Source organism: Lycium barbarum, chromosome 7 (assembly GCF_019175385.1).
Source record: "Lycium barbarum isolate Lr01 chromosome 7, ASM1917538v2, whole genome shotgun sequence".
In the NCBI taxonomy this organism is placed as follows: Eukaryota; Viridiplantae; Streptophyta; class Magnoliopsida; order Solanales; family Solanaceae; genus Lycium; species Lycium barbarum.
In genome coordinates this window covers 96,655,415-96,676,698 of record NC_083343.1, presented here as the reverse complement: position 1 = coordinate 96,676,698, position 21,284 = coordinate 96,655,415, and the positions used below count along the sequence as shown (strand labels likewise).

General features: G+C 35.3%; 1 long non-coding RNA gene across 1 annotated transcript; it reads right to left on the bottom strand.

Moving 5' to 3' along the window:
- Nucleotides 1-3,539: 3,539 nt before the first annotated feature.
- Nucleotides 3,540-16,712, bottom strand: LOC132603594 (uncharacterized). Its single transcript, XR_009568429.1, has 3 exons — nucleotides 16,500-16,712; nucleotides 16,141-16,198; nucleotides 3,540-3,826 (listed from the first exon to the last, which is right to left on the bottom strand). It is a non-coding gene; the product is annotated as an uncharacterized LOC132603594 (long non-coding RNA).
- Nucleotides 16,713-21,284: the final 4,572 nt, after the last annotated feature.

Below are 21,284 nucleotides of genomic sequence, written 5' to 3'. Positions count from 1 at the left end.
CTTTTAACCAAGCTTTATAAATCTCATCATACCCCGCTCGAAACCTATTTCGGGCCATAGGTTCAGTCCCATAAATTCGGCAACCCCTCCATTCACGGATGATGTTCTTGACATGAGGGACTATTTCTTCCTCATAGTCGACTATATACTGGCTCATATCCCCTAATTGGTGTATTTCTTGCATTCTTCCAAATTCTCTTAACACTCTCACAGGTACGTAAGGTCTGATTCCCCTAACCCCAATGAGTGCTAAGAAAGGAAACCCCTTGCCATGAACGACGACGTCTTTGGAAACAAAGTTGTTGTACATCCATTGAACATCTCCTTCTCTCAAATCGGTGAAGATTTAGGCCCATTCTTTCTTGGACCGCCTCTTTTGGAAGTTCTTCAAATGCAAACGCATTTCGTGAAATCCAATATCATCGCCCTCAACTTGGGTGCGAAGGGTCTGTTCCCCCTTGTCCTTAATAAGGTGTTTAATCATCCACCATTGCAAAGCAAATTGCATCCTTGGAAGAACCCCTGTCCATTTTTGCATCTGCCTAAGGATCGGTAGATATCAGCGAGGATAATAGGTGCTAAGGAGAAGTAAGTGATTGTTTGGTCATTGCGAATGCCGTAAAATATGGCATGAGTAACCATGACAATGTGCGGGTCAATTTCGAGGCTCGGGCCTTGAGGAAATACCATGGTTCCCAACAGACATATAGCAAAAGCCAAGGCTCGTGTTTTCCCCCAAACTTCGGGTGTGGAGATTTTTTTTTCAAACATTAGAAATCTATTGGAACGGCCAAAACGGATATAAAAGTCGTCAAAGGATATATTTGAACCCTGTAACCAGTCTGCTTTGACCAGTGAAAGTTTGTCTTTCATTTCCCGAACACTTGGTTTGTGTGGAACTAAAATATTACGGTCGGGTTTCCTTCTACGTTTCGAACTCATGCCAACACTCTCGAGACAGTCTTTAAGCTCTTCTATTGTCGGGTCAATTCTACATCTCCGAAACGGAAAACCATCCTTTCACAATCCCAATGCCTAGTAACAACTTCCACCAACTCGGGCCATGCTACTATATTTATTAGTGATGGTATATGACCAATATGCCCGACGACCTCTTTTTGTTGATCTTCGCTTAAGTTGGCCCACCATAGTTTCAACAACTTAGGCGTCTCGGTAACCATACCAAATTTCAAAGTCTTCTGTACCATAGCCATCTACAAAATAAGAAAGTGGTTAGTAAACCCACCCCCGGGAACAATGGTTTGGATAACTTGGCATATCCATCTTTCAAAATAACACATAGTTGGATAAATGTCTTTAGGTCGTAGACCGTTTTGACACAAGGTGGTCTTCTAATGAATTTAATACACCAAGGGTATTAAACCAACAGGAAAATGCTCTAAAAATAATAGGTTTTGGCTTCGTTCTAATATTAGGTTGACTAGAGTGGGCTTTGAAAAGAGACTGGTACCCGAGCGGACAACTCGAGGCGGAACAATGACGACTGTTGGCCGACCCGCGACCAACTACCCGCCAGGGTGTCCCAAAAATAGGGTTTTATAGTGGAAGACGGCCGCATAACCGCTTTTGAGAAGGGATGAGAAGTGAGAGTTGCCATTTGGCGGAAGTATGCCATGAAATGCAATGTCAGCGTACGTATAAAATAAATAGATAAGGAAAATATTTAAGAACATAAAACAAATAAGAGTTAGCCAAACATAAAAATCTTTTTGGTTAGGACCTAAATAATTCTCCAGCAGAGTCGCCATCTGTTACGGTCCACTTTTACACTTGCGTATAAAAGCGTAACAATAACTTGGCTCTTTATGTGAAAACAGAGTTGCTACCTAATTTTATGGAATTAGGAAACCATTTTGAAAAAAAAAAATTTATTTATGGAAAATAAACCTTTTAGTACCAAACAAAGGGTAAGAGTTTTGATGATTTCCCGAAGAAGGTGTTAGGCATCTCGAGGAATCTGCAAAAGCGGTTACCAGCAGATTTTAAGTATTTGACTAAAAAAGAATATAACTTGCTTGAAGAAAGCGATTTAGGAAGGAAAAGTTATTAACTTAAAGAAATATTTTATTTATAAAAGATTGGCTAAAATATAACTCGTTTAGAAAGTGATTTAGAAAACAAAAGTCATTAATTTAAAGTTTTTTTTTTTTTTAAGAATCAGTCCTAAAAGAAACGATAGAAAATTACTTAATACTTAGACGCTTATATTACTTCACTTTGTGAAATAATGTAGACATTAAATATCTTATGTAAACGTAAACTTTATATTTATCTGGGTTTCGATCTTGAATAAATTCAATTTCGGAAGCTAGACAAATACAACTTAATTGAAGACCATTAACATTCTCAAAATTCTTTTCATTAATAACCTAAAATTAGCCAATGGCAAAGAAATACCCCTTTTATTTTATTTTACAAACTATTTTTTAATTTAAGAAGAGAAAGAACGGACAAGACTGATTTAATGAACTTAAGTAAACTAACCTAACTTACAAACTGATTAGAAAGAAAGAAAAAAAATTCCATATTTTAATAAAAAGGAGTACTGGTTTTAATCCTTTAAAGAGAACGAGACAAAATCTCATTTTTATAGGAGGAGTTGATAACACAACGAGATTTAATGGTAAAAAGATGAAATAGCAACTAAACGTACTCAAAACTGCCTGCTAGAGCTTTATTTAGTTTCTAAAAAATATTTACACAAAATGTAAGTAAAACAGATGCAGAAATTTAAAGAGAGAGCAAAGAATCGGGCCTCAATCCTAATAAAACTATTCTAATAGTCGGGCTTAGTCCGAGAGAGTCTAAAAAGGGCCCTGTCCTAGGTTCTCTCAAACTTTCGCCCAAGATTTGCAATTTTTCTTTTCCTCGAATTATTGTTGTGATATGCTACTATTTCAAGCTACTGGTGGTGCGGTCCGGACTCCATAAAAATGCAAGGATTTTGTGTTAGGCCTATGTAACAGGCCCAATTCACCATGGGGAGAGAACCCGATGAGCTCCCCGATGGTTTACACCAGACAAATATTAGGAAAATGAGGTTAGTAAATGTATAGTGAAAGATACAATACTGGTTTTTCACTAGAATATTTAAACAAATCTGATTTGAATGTGCAAGCAGAAAATAGAACGGAATTCATCTTTAGAGATCGAGCGCCGATGATACTTAACAACAAGTAGAGATGGGCTTAAACAACATAAGAGGCTACTACCATTTTTAAGCTTAAACAAGATTTTCAAGTAGATTTTAACTGTAAAGACAATGGCTATTTCAAAGACAAGTCTCAAAAAGGAGTTCTGATTAATTTAATCGTGGATCAGATTTCAAAAATGGGGAGGAAGACATTTAAAAAAGAGATTCGTAGTGATCTGGAAAATGCATCATACGGGCAGAACTTAAACAACACTAACTGTCACGACCCAGCTAGGGCCATGACGGGTACCCGTGGCTAACAACCGAGCACCAATCGTTCTATTACTCATTCTGCGTACAGTTGTACTTCTTATGCTCATAATCGTAGGAAAATCATTTTTCATTTGAAACATATTTACCTTTATATGCATAAGCCCTTTGGCTATCCACATAATACATATATGCACGTGGAAAATCGTGAGACCATACTACCCACACATACGTATCTACGAGCCTCTACTAGAGTACTAGACATATGGACGGGACAGGACCCCGTCGTGCCCAAAACATGTATGTACATAAATAGTAAATCAATGGCACTTCCGGAATAATGGAGGGCTCTCAAAAGTCTGCTTATTGGCTTCTATAAATCTGGGTCGCCTCCCTGTCTACCTGTGGGCATGAATACAGCGTCAAAAGAAACCGGATGTAAGTACGAATATTGTACTGAGTATGTAAGACATGAATGAAATGAACATAATAGAGAAATCATAAGACATAAGATAAAGATATAACCTGCGTAACTTTTAATGATAGATGCCTTTCATGCCTATATCATAGTACATGTATCATCATAGCGCATACATCATTGTATTATATATATATATATATATATATATGTCTTCTGGGCTTTTCATACATTTGAACACATAGTAGTATAATACCCCGACCATATAGGTTCGGTGTCTTACGTACCCAGCTATAATAAAGCTTGGTGTTATGCGTACCTGGCCCTACCAAGACTCAGTATTGTCCGTACCTGGCCCTACCAAGGCTCAGTGTTATCCATACCAAACTGCAGTGGTGCGCATGCATATATATATATATATATATATATATATATATATATATTCTACCCGGCCATATAAGCTCGAGGTTTCATAATAGCCATACATAGGCACATATGCATAAAAGCCCATAAGTATCTTTAGCGTCATCACTATTACCATCGTCATCATTATCATCATCACTATTATCATCGTCATCATTATCATCATCACTATATCTCATAAGCTTATCATAACCTTTCATAGAGCATACATTTGAATTTAATGACAATCTATGAAAATCATATCATATTCGTAGCATGAGCTTTGTAAAAATATCGTATGATAGACTTTATAATCTCTAAACTTAGGCTCATCATTACCATCATCGTGTCTATGACATATCTCTTACCTTTATCTCATATGAAATCCTCTATGAACATAGAATCGTAATTTTTCGGAACATTGGTCATATGACATGCATTAGAGCTTATAGACAATCTATAACAATATCGGGGCGACATGAGGTCGAGAATCCCCGATTACATTATGAAGTGATCTTATTCATCATATCCCACCTTGAAGGAACTAACATTTTAAGGTGAGTGTACGCCATGAACAACATCAAGGGATCGTAAATAGGATCATTAACTTCATCGACATCATTTTTTGCTTTAGAATCTCTAGGATTAAACTTATCATCATTATTATCGTATTCATGACATATTCCTCATCTTTATCTCATAATACGATATTTATCAATGTTGACTCATAGTTCCCGGAATGTAAGAAAGACATGGAGAGGTAGGGAAATAATATCATAAGAATCATATAAGGATCATTATATTCGTAGGAATGTCATTCATGAGCTTTAGGACTTCTAGACTTAGATTCATCATCAATGTTGTCATGCTCGTAACATATCTCTTTTCTTTATCTTGTATGGAGCTCTTTATTATCGTAGGCTCATAATTTCCAATAAGTAGGAAAATCATGGAAAGATAGAAGGATTCATGCTATAGGAGTCATGCCTTAGAAAGAAAGGACTAGCCTTACATACCTCTTTCATTTAACAATTTCCATCGCTTGATTGTTCTCCTTCAATGCTCACGTTTCTACCTTCAAGAGAATTCGCATTCACATTAACTAATCGATTATATGAACGGGCTTACTAAAGCTAAAGAAAATTGGGCAGTATTTCCTTTGTTTATACAACCTTCCCCATATTGTATATCAACTCCCAAACATTTATAATAACGTTCACAATATCATAACTAACAATCGTCATTTATCTATATTACCCTCATTTCCCAATTCCACTTCAATTCATCCATAATTATGGTCATAGTATACTAGTACGTTTTCTCATATATAATGCTTATCCCATGTACTGAATATCATTTATAGCATAATCGTAATCACATTATATCAAGAAGTATTACTCAACCCAAGCTACTACTCACCAACATCACTATTCTCACATTCAAGAGCCCATTTCTATATCCCTCTACATTCCAAGTGTTTCAACTTATCAATACCCTAAACAACATAGAAACACCATAAAACTTACCTTAGATAGTGTAGGAGCAATTTTTGGATGATAATCTTTCACTTGAAGAAAAACCCTAGCTTCAATCCAATGGGGCTTCTTGCCTTAGATGAACTCCAATGAGTTTCTTACACTTGATTTCCTTGGTTTGATGAGGTTGATCATGAATCTTTCTTCAGTTCTTGTGAATGAATATTTGAGAGGGTTTTCTAGAGTGTTCTTGAGGTGAGAGGTGAAAATGAAATTAAAGAAATGAACTTGGGTCCTCCTTATATAAATCTTAAAATCTGTCCCGACACGAACATACGGACCAACATACGGTCCGTATCTTTTATACGGGTCGTATGTCTGGCCGTATGTTTGGTCCAGTGTATGTTTCCCATCTGGGCTAAATATACGGCCTAACATACGACCAGTATAATTTATACGACCAGTATGTTGGGCCGTATAATGCCCAGCTATTCCGATTTCGTTCTCGTCGACTCGTTTGATCTCCAATCCTTATGGAACCTTCTTAACACTTGTTTAACACCTCATTAACAATATAAGGGACGTTATAGATCTTCTCCAAAACATCATTAAATCATCATTAATTCGTTACTCATAAATCCTTTCCGATACATAACGTATGTCTTGCTTTTCCTGGCAAACTTTCTTCTATTCCCTCGAACTCTCAATTAGGATCATCCAATGCTATTTCTTACTTATCAAAACATCGTATATGTTGTGCCCTTCGTCAGTCTAATCACTGTGCATGAACGAAAATTTTTCTTGGTGTAACATTCTTCCCCCCTTGGGAACATTCGTACTCGAATGTTAAGCTATCCGGGATTCTACGAAAATTTCGCCATATATTTTCCTTCAGCGGACCCGGAGTATCATGACCACACTATTCTTGTTTACCTCTTACTTCTCTTTTTAAGTACCCATTTGGTTTCATTGGCGACGTATAAATACTTACAAGTTACATAATCGTTCTTGCGTGATTCGTGTACATACACATCTATACATATACATGTATCCATATCCGTATACACATTCGTGTCCATAGTCATATTCATATACATATTCATATACATAGCATACCCGACCACGAAGGTTCGGTGTTTCGCGTACCCGACCATGGCTAGGCTCGGTGATTATATGTACCCAAACTGTTTTGGCTATTTGTAGTAAATTATCTCATCATGCTCTCTTCCTTCCTTTATTTTTTCCCTTGATTATCATATCTTATGTTCTACTATAGAAAACCTTAAGTCCCTTTCTTAATTGTCGCTTATAAATCATAATATCATTAATTATGACTTCACCGTTAGTGCCTTTGCCTCTATTCTAGTATAACATCGCCATCCTTTACAATACCCCTTGAGTTATTTGCTCTCAATGTCACGTGGTTCAAGGTCTTCGCGAATGGTTTCCAGTACAGTCTCAGATGCCTGTTCAATTTATGTTCGTTTATTTACTAGTCATTCGAGTCATTTCTATGCGACTCTCACTCTTTGTTCTAGAGTCTATATCTGTCACATCTTAGGATCCATTGTTTCAAATCTCTACACTTGAATTCCGTTTACTCGCTCCCCCCTTTAAGGGTTTTACTTGTACCGTTCTCAAATTCGTTGCCTCTCCTTCAAATCTTGAATTCATATATCCCTTACTATACTACATCTTACTCATGTCGTTTCCCATAATTTATAGCTATGATAATTCATGTGTGAAGTTTTAACATACTCATCTTGCAGTTTTGTAATCAAGTAATACAACCGACATAGCAATCCGAACAAGGATGTATTTTTCTTAGCTCATCTGGTAGTTATGAGTCAATGTCTAAATCCACTCCAATTAACAACTTCTGTCCCATAGGGATGCTCACAATAGTAGTATGTCTAGTTGTCCATACCATCCATGCAATATCACTTGCCCTCTTATTCGGTGCTCAAAGTTCACTTGTAACGTCATTTTTGTTTTCCAGGGCCTAAGTCTCATGCACAACTAATACCCCTTATGCCTCAAACTCCTTTTACTCTTGTGTTGCACTCAACATTGATTTTAAAACCAATCATAATTATATTGTATTTTTCGCTGATGATAGCTTTGATCTATCGCTTTATCGTTGTACGGTAAACTCGTAACTCATGGCCACCTTTTTCTTTCCAATTCATTACTTAATATACTTTACTCATTCTAACTTGGTATAGGATATTCGTAGCAGATGCATCTTTCTTTAATCATAACACGACTACTTCTTAAGCGCGCGTACTTTGCGGCGCATTTTCCTTCTCTTTATATTCCCATTCTTATTCCTTTACATTCCTTCTTCCTCAATTTGTCTTATTTCCTCCTGTTTTATAATCTATCCTTTATTCTTCGCACGAGGAACCCTTTTCTTAACTTAGTACCGCTTTGTCCTTTAGAATATACTACCTTTGTACAATATATTCTTCGCTTCCAAAACTTATTCTGTTCATTCTGATCATCCCCTCTCATCCTTATTGTGTTGATCCTTTTTCTAACAATCGTCCTATCTCGTTATTCATCTTTCTGTAGTCTTGGTCTTTTACATCCAGCCCAAGATATCACTCATGCTCTCAATTGTACAAATCACAACTACTACTACTCTTCCATATCACATTTCTCTGATTCATTTTTCAAGCTTGCGTGCTATCATTTCTGTCATTGCGAAACCTCTATGCTGGACTTTCCCTTAACAAGGTCTTATAAGCTTTCTCATCTACTTCCCCATGGCTCGCTTGTTGGTTTCACACTTGCATTCACTCTTTATTCATATAAAACATGTCACATCTTTAGTCATTTCCTCACTATACTTTACTTACATTGTATTACAGTTCTTGCCACGCTCTCATTATATCTTGATCATAATCAACGCTATAGAGTGCCACTTCTTTACCTCGTTCGCAAGCCTGCTCATAAAGTAGAATAAGCCTTGCGATGTAAGTACACACTTAACCTGTTACTCTTTCTGTTCAGCCCTATTACACTTACCATATAAGTTGTTTTACTAATGGATTCACATTCGTTATACCCCTTCGTATTTCATACCCCTGCCCTAGTCCTGCTGTTACTTTATTTTGCTAATAGACTTGTCGTATCTTACTTGTACTTATCCATCCAATCAATACTCCAGCATCGCACTCTATTGAAGTTATTATTCCTCTCCTACGTCTTGTTTTAGCACTACCAGTCTCCTTAATTTACTCTAGCATTTCTCTTTACCGTATCAATGTCGCTCTTATAACTACCATTGCTATCAATTCAATAGTATTGAACTCATCTCTTGTAGTGGTTAACGATACTCCTAACTTAATCTCATCATGCCATTACCTTTTTGCACAACATCGTTTCTCGTTAGGACATATTACAAGCTTATATCTTATCTCCTTTAGATTCTAGGAAAATTTCAGCAGAGTTTCCTGTATATTTCTTACTATCTCAAAACCTGCACGCAGCAAATACCAACAATGCCTCACAGGGCCAATATATATATATATACGACATATCTCAGCCACACAGGGCTCCCACTTTCAAGTAAAAGCACGAAGATGTCGAACCTTACCTCATATATCACGCTTCGAGATGTACCAGATCCTTTAGCGATCTGCCCTGTTATCCCTTCCTATTTACTTTGTCTTTCATCCTTCAGTTTTACATTTCAATCATATCTCAATATTCTTACTTTATTCGACGCACATCTTTCGTACCGTCGCTTACATTTGTTCTGATTCATTCAATTTGCTTAGTTCTCAACTTATAACTGAACTTATCATTAAGAGATACCTTTAGTCAATTCCTCTATTGTACTTACATCGATTTAACTCTATGACAACCCATCCATTATCATATAAATACATATTCCGATAACGTAGCCTCAACAAAGGGGCTTACCTCCGTAGCTTCCAATGTCATCAATCACTTTCTTCTGTCATTACCGTTCTTCTGCTGAAATAAGGGTTTGTACAAGGAATCTCATTTCCTATGACTTACCTCTATCGCACGATCTTAGGGATGAAAGAAGAGTTACCATCCTAAATGCCCTGTAGCCTCCTGTTTATAGATGTGGCGCGCAACACACCATAAACAAGACTCTACTAGACACGGCTCGTAGACACTTCCTAGGACTGAACTGCTCTGATACCACTTTTGTCATGACCCGGTTAGGGCCATGATGGGTACCCGTGGCTAACCACCGAGCACCACTCGTTCTATACTCATTCTGCGTACAGTCGTGTTTCTTATGCTCATAATCGTAGGAAAACCATTTTTCATTTGAAACATATTTACCTTTATATACATAAGCCCTTTGGCTATCCACATAATACATAGATACACGTGGAAAATCGTGAGACCATACTACCCGCACATACGTATCTACGAGCCTCTACTAGAGTACTAGACATATGGACGGGACTGGACCCCGTCGTGCCCAAAACATGTATGTACATAAATAGTTAATCAATGGCACCTCCGGAATAATGGAGTGCTCTCAAAAGTCTGCTAATCGGCTTCTATAAATCTGGTCGTCTCCCTGTGGGCATGAACACAACGTCTAAAGAAAACAGACGTCAGTACGAATATTGTACTGAGTATGTAAGGCATGAATGAAATGAACATAATAGAGAAATCATAAGACATAAGATGAAGATATAACCTGCGTAACTTTTAATGATAGATGCCGTTCATGCCTATATCATAGTACATGTACCATCATAGCGCATACATCATCGTATTATATATATATATATATATATATATATATATATATATATATATATATATATCATAGTACCGTATCTGCTCAAACACATTAAACATTATCCGTATTCGGCCACGTAGTGGCTCGACGATATTACATACATGTCTTTTGGGCTTTTCATACATTTGAACACAGAGTAGTATCATCCCCGACCATATAGGTTCGATGTCTTACGTACCCAACTATAATAAAGCTTGGTGTTATGTTTACCTGGCCCTACCAAGGCTCAGTATTATCCGTACCTGGCCCTACCAAGGCTCAGTGGTATCCCTACCTGGTCCTACCAAGGCTCAGTGTTATCCGTACCCAACTGCAGTGGTGTGCACGCATCATATATATATATATATATATATATATATATATATATATATATATATATTCTACCCTGCCATATAAGCTCGAGGTTTCATAATAGCCATACATAGGCACATATGCATAAAAGCCCATAAGTATCTTTAGCGTCATCACTATTATCATCGTCATCATTATCATCATCACTATTATCATTGTCATCATTATCATCATCACTATATCTCATAAGCTTATCATAACCTTTCATAGAGCATACATTTGAATTTAAAGACAATCTATGAAAATCATATCATATTCATAGCATGCGCTTTGTAAAAATATCGTATGATAGACTTTATAATCTCTAAACTTAGGCTCATCATTACCATCATCGTGGCTATGGCATATCTCTTACCTTTATCTCATATGAAATCCTCTATGAACATAGAATCGTAATTTTTCGGAACATTGGTCATAGGACATGCATTAGAGCTTATAGACAATCTATAACAATATCGGGGCGACATGAGGTCGAGAACCCCCGATTACATTATGAAGTGATCTTATTCATCATATCTCACCTTGAAGGAACTAACATTTTAAGGTGAGTGTACGCCATGAACAACATCAAGGGATCGTAAATAGGATCATTAACTTCATCGACATCATTTTTTGCTTTAGAATCCCTAGGATTAAACTTATCATCGTTATTATCGTATTCATGACATATTCCTCATCTTTATCTCATAATAAGATCTTTATCAATGTTGACTCATAGTTCCCAGAATGTAATAAAGACATGGAGAGGTAGGGAAATAATATCATAAGAATCATATATGGATCATTATCTTCGTAGGAATGTCATTCATGAGCTTTAGGACTTCTAGACTTAGATTCATCATCAATATTGTCATGCTCGTAACATATCTCTTTTCTTTATCTTGTATGGAGCTCTTTATAATCGTAGGCTTATAATTTCCAATAAGTAGGAAAATCATGGAAAGATAGAAGGATTCATGCTATAGGAGTCATGCCTTAGAAAGAAAGGATTAGCCTTACATACCTCTTTCATTTAACAATTTCCATCGCTTGATTGTTCTCCTTCAATGCTCACGTTTCTACCTTCAAGAGAATTCGCATTCACATTAGCTAATTGATTATATGAACGGGCTTACTAAAGCTAAAGAAAATTGGGCAACATTTCCTTTGTTTATACAACCTTCCCCATATTGTATATCAACTCCCAAACATTTATAATAACGTTCACAATATCATAACTAACAATCGTCATTCATCTATATTACCCTCATTTCCCAATTCCACTTCAATTCATCCATAATCATGGTCATAGTATACTATTACATTTTCTCACATATAATGCTTATCGCATGTCCTTAATATCATTTATAGCATAATCGTAATCACAATATATCAAGAATCATTACTCAACCCAAACTACTACTCACCAACATCACTATTCTCACATTCAAGACCCCTTTTCTATATCCCTCTACATTGCAAGTGTTTCAACTTCTCAATTTAGAAACACCATAAAACTTACCTTTGATAGTGTAGGAGCAAGTTTTGGATGATAATCTTTCACTTGAAGAAAAACCCTAGCTTCAATCCAATGGGGCTTCTTGCCTTGGATGAACTCCAATGAGTTTCTTACACTTGATTTCCTTGGTTTGATGAGGTTGATCATGAATATTTCTTCAGTTCTTGTGAATGAAGATTAGAGAGGGTATTCTAGAGTGTTCTCTAGGTGAGAGGTGAAAATGAAATTAAAGAAATGAACTTGGGTCCTCCTTATATAAATCTTAAAATCTGTCCCGACACGAACATACGGACCAACATACGGTCCGTATCGTTTATACGGGTCGTATGTCTGGCCGTATGTTTGGTCCAGTGAAGGTTTACCATCTGGGATAAATATACGGCCTAACATACAGCCAGTATAATTTATACGGCCAGTATGTTGGGCCATATAATGCCCAGCTATTCCGATTTCGTTCTCGTCGACTCGTTTGATCTCCAATCCTTATGGAACCTTCTTAACGCTTTTTTAACACCTCATTAACAATCTAAGGGACGTTATAGCTCTTCTCCAAAACATCATTAAGTCATCATTAATTCGTTACTCATAAATCCTTTCCGATACATAACGTATGTCTTGCTTTTCCTGGAAAACTTTCTTCTATTACCTCGAATGCCTTCGAAATCTCAATTAGGATCATCCAATGCTATTTCTTACTTATCAAAGCATCGTATATGTCGTGCCCTTCGTCAGTCTATTCACTGCGCATGAACAAAAAATTTTCCGAGGTGTAACACTAACACTTAACTAACAAAGACAAAATTGAGATTAAGCTATGAAAAAAAAAACTTAACTCATTATGATTTAGGATCCTTCAGAGAGCCATTAAAGAATTGTCCCCGAAGTAATCTTAACCTATATTAAACAAAACCTCAGCTTGATGGCGTGAAACAAGGAAAGTTTTATTTAATCTAGACATAATCAAAGCACATAAGAATTCCAGAATAAAAAAAAAACAAGACAGAAAGGAAGCATATGGTCGAGAGGTGATTTGAAGTTCAGGAAAATCTTGGAAGAGTTGAGTTAATTTCACTCAAAGCTCCATCCTAGAACTTAATCGACTTCATTATCCCTCAAACGACATCAGTCTTAATAGAAATTTATTAAGGACTTCATGAAAAAAATCAAGAGACAGGAGGGTCTTGTTTAGGAGTATGTATGATACGAGGTGGAGGTAAGACTCATATTATTCCCACTCAAACCAAACTTGAACATTCTTCCTTTCCTCTTGCCAAACAGTCTGTCAAACATATCGGGAAGAGGTAAAACACATAATTGAACACTTAAGCAAATAGGTCTTTAAAGATGGAGGATGAAGTATTTAGGACTAAACTAGTTTCAATGGAAGGAAGTAACCTTCATATTTCTCCAGTGTTCAACCAAAACTTCATTCTTCCTCTACCAAAGACATGAACTTTAAAGACAAGAAGAGTAAAACAAACTAATTAACTTAAAAAAATAACTTATTGAAAGTCAAACAAAAGGGAAAACAAGACAGCCATTAGTTATGCAAAAAGAGAGGAAGATTTGGGAATTTAAGCAAGCCAAGGAGAAAGGTCAGAATGTCATAAATAAGAACAATGGCTTGGTATTCATGATTTTTATTTTATCTTGCAAGGAAGGGAATTAAAATCTTTCAGTTAAACCAGTTGACAGGAATCGGTTAGCGTGGATCTTGGGACACAATTTAAATAAAAGATAGTCTTAAAAGATCAGATTTTGGTAAAGGTAGAAAACCAACATCATTTTATGAATAAATGGTTCGGTAGTTTCTTTTGAAAAGACGCAACCAGAGACAAAACAAGAAATCCACACTTGGATTGTTTTTTTTTTTTTAAAGAATACAAAAGACACAAAAAAGGTACTGTTTTCCTCATTTTTTTTAAGCTACACACATCCATGTATTTGGTCATTTGAGCAGCGTTTTTTATGCTTAAACATGCCTTTTATAAACTAAAATAAATGCCTCATGCCAAATCTGTTTTTTTACCAAAACACAACAACATCCTCCAATCTTATAAATCAAATACCAAGATTTATACAGAAATAAAAGTACCTTCTATTTTTAGAATGAAAATAGAAATAAAAAGTACTTGGTCAAAAGTTATGAAGACTTAAGTTTAGGAGCATATATGATATGGGTAGCTATAAGTCCTCAACCTATTCAGACTCAAACCAAATTTGCACACTCGACAATTCTTTGCCCAAAACAGTGAGTTAAACATATAGGGCGAGGGCACAGATTTAAACTTAAACAACTATGAAATAAAAATCATTGTAGGTGGAGGTTGAAACTTTTTTAGTTTAACTGATTTTCAAAGAGAAGAAACCAGCTTCAGCCTTTTCTATTTCCTAAGACCAAGTTCATTTACTTCCACCAAAAGACATGAAATAATCGAGCCTAACTAGGGAGAGGGTCACAACAACTAGTCACATAAGAACGACAACAAAATTCTTGCTCGAACACAAACAGGACCTGGAACTGAAAGGGCATACTTTACAGTTTTTTTAGACTAAAAAAAAACTTTGAAAGAAATAATACTACTGATTTCCATTAAGTTTCAACACTTTTGATCAAGGAAAATTGGTAAAACTTTCAGCACTTCTAAAACCTTAAAAACCTAGTCCAAACTTAATATTTCAAATAAAAATCAGAATTCCAACCTTGAAGTAAACAATTCCAACACACGAGTTAAACAAAGATTTAAAATTTCCGAAGAAGAAAGCTGTTAAGTGGTGTGGAGTAGTTGTAAGCATGGGAGCAGAAAAAAAACATAAACTAAATTCACGTTGAACTTTTAATACATGCTGAGATTAGAAACTTTGCAGAATTTAAAGAAAACTGATTCAAAGCTACTAGAAAAGTATTTTGGGAGTTAAACTAGTTACGAGGAGAAGAGATTAATTTCACCCTTACCTAGCGCTCGACTAAATTTTACTCTCCTCTATATGTTAATAATTCTACATACATGAACAAAGAATAAACCAGTAACAAACAAACCGAAAAAAGTAACACAAAGTTAAGTTCAAGTAGTTAAAAGATATAGAACGAGCTCTGGAAAGCATTCAGCAAGCAAACAAATCCAGACTTGATCAAAATACGTGAAAGGAGACTACTACCTATTCTAAGTTCGAAATCGCACTCGTAATCTCAATTAACAAATCCACTCTATAACTAAAACTCTACTTCTTCCTCAAACAGAATCTCAGAAAAAAAGAAATAAATTGATATTCAACTTAGAATTCTCTAAACTCTTGATGGTTATCAACCTTAATCGAGCATCTCCAAATCAAAACCAGAGATGAGCAGCTAAACAACTTAAATTAAGGCTAACTTAAATTAATGAAACAAATGTTTTAAACCCAAAGCCAAAAATATGCCAAACCAACATCGCATAATAAAGATATCATAGCAGCAACTCAAATCACATTTTTCAGTTGTGATTTCAAACAAACTAGTAAATAACACATATTTTAGTCGGGATTTCAACCGTCTAGAAAATAACACATATTTCAGTCGGGATTTCAACAGTCTAGCAAATAACACATATTTCAGTCGGGATTTCAACCGTCTAGCAAATAACACATATTTCAGTCGGGATTTCAACCGTCTAGAAAATAACCATATTTCAGTCGGGATTTCAACCGTATAAAATAATAAAATGAGAATGATGACGAACATTTTTAAGCTAAAAACAGTAAAAAAGGCCAAAGAGAAATGGGAAGCGATTTTACCTGATTTTGAGCAACGAAATAGGTCCAAGAGTGTTTGAATCGATTTCAACTTTGATTCCTAGATTCGAAACTCAAACGAGAAATGAAACAAACTTAGAAGAGAGATATTTTGGCTAAAACTTGCTTCGAAAAAAAAAAATCTTTCAGATTTTACTACTTCTTTTTTTAGAACTTCCAACACTGAACCCTTAGAATCCCCCCAAAAAAAAAACCTCTTGATGGAAGCACCAAGAGCCTCTATTTATACACGAAATTTTGAAGGTTGGGTTCGATTTTGAATTTAAAAAAAATGCAAGGAGAGAGGGCGGGGTCTGTTGATGAGACAGAAAGAAAAAGAGGGGAAAAGACAGAGTATTTACCCGTTGAGGATTCGGCGGAGTGGAAGCTTTTCCATGGCTTCGAGTACCATGGTGACGTTGTGAATAGTGAGGAAAGGACGAGAGGGATGTGGGCTTCGTCTGCCATGATTGTCCTTTGGCGTGGGGAAGGAGGAAAAAGAAGAGAGGAGAAGGTGGGAGCAGGCGGCGATGGGAGAGGTCTATGGGTGTAAGGGTTTCTATGTTTTGGGATCTGATGGGATTAAAGGCGGGGATTTAATTTGGGCCGTTGATCAAATATTGATCGATGGTCCAGATTAAAAGAAACACTTATATATATATATATATATATATATATAAAATATCTGTATGCATAAATAAAGGAAAAAAAAAACAAAGGGGAAAAGAGAGGACCATCGGATTAAATAGCTGGATGACCCAGATCGAAAGAAAGGCTTGATCCGTGTCATGCCAACGTGGCACGCGCGGATTGGGCGAACAAAACTGAAGAATTGTTTAAAAAGTACTAAGTGTTGAGCATTTTGCAAATGTGGCCAACGTCATTTAAGAGCTAGCCAAATTGATTTAAATTGTAACCAAAATCTTTTAATTGAAGCCATAAATTACAGAACTGAACGAAATTAAACATAAATCAGAAATTAACTAGTTTTGAATAGAATTGAGGTAAATTATTATCCAATTAATTAACTAAGATTCTTAAAACTTAACAAAGTTAAATAACTATTTACCCACGCGGACTAGTTACCAAAATTAAATAGGGAATGACTCAAAACGGTGATTCAAAATGTGTACCAAGTAAAAATGAATATTTTTTAAGATGAAATTTGGTTTCCCTACTTAATAACATACTTAAAATTACAAAAATAATATATATATATATATATATATATATATCGTGATATTTTGCCATATGAAATGTCAAATAACACTAAAATTAGTTCAAAGAGTATTTTTTCTTCTGCGGATGGTTATTTTACTTTATTTTAAATATCAAGAAGCTTGACTAATTAATTAAACATGTGGAAGGACAAAATTGGGTGTCAACACAAGACCAAACCTTTAAGTTTTTGGCACAACGAGATTCACAGGAAAGGAAAAAAGGAGAGGAAAGAAGAAAGATAGACATCAACTGGCAAATGAAACATGTCCCTAAGCTGTCATGCAGGTGCAAACAAACAATATGGCATCTTCATAAACAAGTCACATGACAAGCATTTTAGATTTTTTTATTCTAATTCTGAAAGAAGTAATTACTTAGCAAAAGATTGACTCAAATCCCCTACTCATCTAGTCTCTAGAAAGAGTTCTTCTCATGAACATGCATAAGATTTAAGGTAGTTCAGGCAGTTTCACCCTCCCCCTTCTTTCTATTCATATTTTGATAGACTGAATTAACAGAATAGTATCATTTTAACAACTAATGATCCATCATTAACCTGACTTCTTTTCCCTCGAACAGTCTTGTTTCAATATCTTCCTAGGCTCATTCTCATTATAGTTCTATCCATGATTTGCCTATTCAAATCTCTAACTTAATAATGATTAGTCATTAAGGCTAGGTCCACTCAGTACCTCTTAACTCTGAACTTACATTGTCAACTAACAGTTGGTTATTCTCATTAGTCAAGTTTTATCAAGGGGTCATAGTCAAGTAAACTCCAAGAAAATTAGTCTTCCAATAAAGAAAACATATCTTAGGCTGTTAATCTTGTTTTAGTTTAACTTGTTTTCAAAGGTGAAATAATAAGCCAGCCAGATTCTCAGAAAGAACAGGATGATTCCTTATTTAGTGAAACATTGAATTCTTAATTTTCCTGTGTCTGTAGTCCTTTTCATCATATTTACCAAAGTCAAAACAATTAATGCACACTTATAAAGTTTAACAAGCTAACAGAGAAAATGAACAAATCACATACAGGGCCAAACTTAAAGCATTGGTACAGCAATACAACATCAACCATGGAACACATGATACCTTTGCACACACACTCTTTAGGCACTGCTATAAAATTATTCTCACTTAAGCATGGTAAGATAGGAATAGGGTAGTCTTACTTTTAAAAAAGAGAATATCACAAATCAACTGATGGCAGTCTCAGATATGTTCAATAAGGCAAGTCAAGGAGTCTTCAAACAGAACCAAAGAACTTAAGTGATGAATTCCCTTTTTGAGAATGGGTATTATCATGCCATGATACAAACACTACACTGTTAATCCCTCAAATGTGTCATAATGGTTTTCTAGTCCTAAGCAACGTCTATTGAACAGTCATGCAAATCAATTAGTACCCTAAATAGCCTCACAACAATCTAGGTGTTTCCTAATCAAACTAGACCCTCTTGTTTCAACAAACACACATTGATAGTATACTGAGATCCTTATCAAAATTCAAGACCACACAGGCCATTTTTGGATTCCAAACAACCTTAAATACCTTTGCCAAGTTGCTGTACTGATTTAAGGCATTCCCCCTTAAACCAAGTAATCATATACCAGATTAAACATATAAACATAGCACCATATTTTTGTAAGGAGTTTACTCTAGAGCTTACTAAACATTGCCTATATCAACAATCATACTACAAAAGTCATCAACCACGGACATCCTCATAATACAAATTAAGTACTGTTTTAACTACTAACTTATAAAATGACAAAGAATATAAAAGGACTACAAAAGTCATTAACCAAGGACATTCTAACAATACAAATTAACTACTGACTTAACTACTAATTCATAAAATGACAAAGAATGTAAAAAGGGAGCAGGGTATTACATTTTTCCTGGGCAGCCCTTGTCAAGAATGGATTCACAAGCCTTTGTGCTTCCAACCCAAACTCAACCACAACAAAAGGGAGAAACAAAAGAGAGAAAGTAAATAAATTTTTGACTAAGAGACTCAAACCAGACACGGAGGTCCTCGTAAGAGTCTAAAAATTATACTTTGCTTATATTTCAAGTGTTTAACTTAAAATTCAAGTTTTCTTTGATTTTTTCTCCTTTGAAAAAACCTCTGCTTTGTTTGAAGGTTGGGGTTCCATTGTGAAAACCTCGTAAAAAATCGATGTGGGATGAACTATTTCTTATTCAAATCACCTTGCAAACGAAAATCTACGGTGGAAATTGATAGATTCAAGAATGCATGGCTAGATCTGAGTATTGCTCTACTCGATCTAGCCCGCTTGTACCCAACCAATAAGAATCGAACAAAATTCAACAATACAATAGCACAAAATAAAGAACAAATGCAGAAATCGTGTAATAAATTCAAAACTAAAAAAAAAAAATCGAGGGTGAAAGTGACGTATACCGTGTTTGGGAACGATTTTGAGTGAGAAATCATTGAATCATTAATGCTTATCACGCGAGAGGCGTGTACAAAGGCTGTAATGCCTTGTACTCTCTACCACTTTTCCATTTCTGGCATGAGAGAAAAGGCACGAAGACTGGCGGCGCTAGGGTTAGGGTATGGGGAAAGGGGAAGGGAAGGGAGAGAAAATAAGGGGTCGTTTGGTCCTGGGAAATGACGAGTGAAAGGGGTTTTTCCCCTAATCAGCCGTGGTTTGGGCCGAGTCAGACCCATTGGGCTTGGACTCAGTCCAGCTGAAAAATTGAAAAGAAATGGCCCCTTTTCTGGTGTATACGCTGTGTATACTTTGTATATATGCTAGGTATATCTAATTATTAATTAATTATAATTAAAGAAGATTAAAACCATGGACAAAAGTTGTCACGTATTTTACAATAATAAAGAAAAGGCAGAAATAAAATCAAAGGTCAGTTTAATTAATTAATGGGCCTGATATTTTAATAAATTGGCCTAATATATTTATTTTAATTACGACCTTTTAATTTGATTTTGAATATATTATTTTAAATTAAATGCCAACAGGTTATTTTTTTTGAAATATAAGCTAATTATTTTAAATGAAATAATAATTAAACTAATTGTGACTAGGGAAAAATCAAGAAAGAAAAAAAAAGGAAAATATATATAATAAGCGGCTCAATTTTTTTTTGCAATAATTAAATTAATTATCTATCCTAATCAAATTATTAAAGTGCGATTATACTTATTTTTTATAAAAAAGAAAGGAGTAGTAAATAAATTGTAAATAATCAATTACCTGAACTATTTAAATTATCCAAATTTTAGAGTTGGAAAATAAAAGGGAAATGTCAAACAAAACAGTTTTTAAATAATTCAACCAAATATCTTGAAAATCATTTATCATTCTCTAAACAAAACATGATGCATATAAAAATCTTTTACTGATTTAAAAGGAAGAAATATTGATCTGGGCATTTTTTGTAAAAATCATTTAAGGCTATCTGTTACATCCGACATTTTTGCTTATTCGAAATTCGAGATAATTTGACTTGTAATGAATAAGGCCACAATTGGACCTTACTTGGTGTGGATATATAGGTTATGAATACGATGGTGTGGAATTTCAAAAGGTGGCCAAGAGCAAAAATCGGAATTTTGGAAACTTAATCCATAAATTACAAAATTAGCCAAGTGGGCTCAAAAGAAAATAAGAGAAAATGAGGCCCATTTGGGGAGAGGCCCAACCGGCCATAAGTAAGTGCCAAGCCCATCATAAATTAATTAAGAGGTTAATTATTTATACATGGATAAGTGTCAAGAAGCTTCAAGAAAAAGGAATCAAGAACAAACAAAAAAAAACCAAAAAGAGAGAGAGAGGGCATTTCGGGTTTAAGAGAAGAGAAAAGAAAAGGAAAGAAAAAAAAATCCCAAGCTTCAAATCTTGATGCAAAAATCTATAATTTTCTTGAATTC